The sequence below is a fragment of the Tupaia chinensis genome, unplaced genomic scaffold (genome assembly GCF_000334495.1).
Source record: "Tupaia chinensis unplaced genomic scaffold, TupChi_1.0 Scaffold000037_4, whole genome shotgun sequence".
NCBI classification, from domain to species: Eukaryota; Metazoa; Chordata; class Mammalia; order Scandentia; family Tupaiidae; genus Tupaia; species Tupaia belangeri.
The window spans coordinates 960,371-961,720 of NW_006159487.1; positions in this window are offsets into that span (position 1 = coordinate 960,371).

Below are 1,350 nucleotides of genomic sequence, written 5' to 3' on the forward strand. Positions count from 1 at the left end.
GTGCACACAGACTGGAAGAAGCCGGTGATGAGCCTGTAGGCCCTGGGAGAGCAGTTCCCAGTGCACACAGACTGGAAGAAGCCGGTGATGAGCCTGTAGGCCCTGGGAGAGCAGTTCCCAGTGCACACAGACTGGAAGAAGCCGGTGATGAGCCTGTAGGCCCTGGGAGAGCAGTTCCCAGTGCACACAGACTGGAAGAAGCCGGTGATGAGCCTGTAGGCCCTGGGAGAGCAGTTCCCAGTGCACACAGACTGGAAGAAGCCGGTGATGAGCCTGTAGGCCCTGGGAGAGCAGTTCCCAGTGCACACAGACTGGAAGAAGCCGGTGATGAGCCTGTAGGCCCTGGGAGAGCAGTTCCCAGTGCACACAGACTGGAAGAAGCCGGTGATGAGCCTGTAGGCCCTGGGAGAGCAGTTCCCAGTGCACACAGACTGGAAGAAGCCGGTGATGAGCCTGTAGGCCCTGGGAGAGCAGTTCCCAGTGCACACAGACTGGAAGAAGCCGGTGATGAGCCTGTAGGCCCTGGGAGAGCAGTTCCCAGTGCACATAGACTGGAAGAAGCCGGTGACGGGGCTGGCAGGTGACCCGTGGTTAAGACACTAGGCCCCACGTGACTGACTCCTGTTCGAGTTCCAGAACCCCTGGCTTGAAAAACACACCGGGTTCGTGCATGTGCCCAAGATCCTGGGTGGTGGCTGCCATCACGATGTCCCAACGCCTGGGGTGACCCCCCCGTCCCTCTCTGTCCCTCAGGCCAGCACAAGGACCAGTGAAAACGTAAACCTCGTGTAAAGAGAAGGCCCTGCTTACTGCCCCCGTAGACCCTGGCCCGTCAGCGCCTTGGGGCGGCCCCCCATGGCACCACAGGCCAGCTCTCAGACCGCCTCTGAGGCCCACACTCCAGCCCACGAAGCTCGTCTGTCCGGGACTCATGGCTGCAAGTACGTGCCCAGTGTCCCCGAGTCCGGGGCTAACGGGGCAGCACTCACGCGTTGACACGGCCCCTTTCCCACCACCTAATATACTGTGGGCGTGTCCCCAGACGGGGCGATGGCAGCTGTGTGGACCTGCCTCTCCTGGCACTCAGAGGTGCTCTGGTCCAACAAGCATGCATGCCCAGAGCAGAGCCACCCGCACGGCCCCCTTGGGTGTGGTCTTCCCTGAGGACACAGCTCTGAGCCAGTTCCTGGCTGCAGGGTCCAGCCTCATGAGCAGCGGCTGCCAGGCCTCCTCGGGGGAGCAGCTGGCGCCGCCCACTTCTGGCTCCGGGCCGGTGGGGAGGAGGGTGCGTCCGCGGGACCTGCCTCCTGTCTGGGTTATGGAGCCTGGATGCCAAGGGGCAGACGGGCA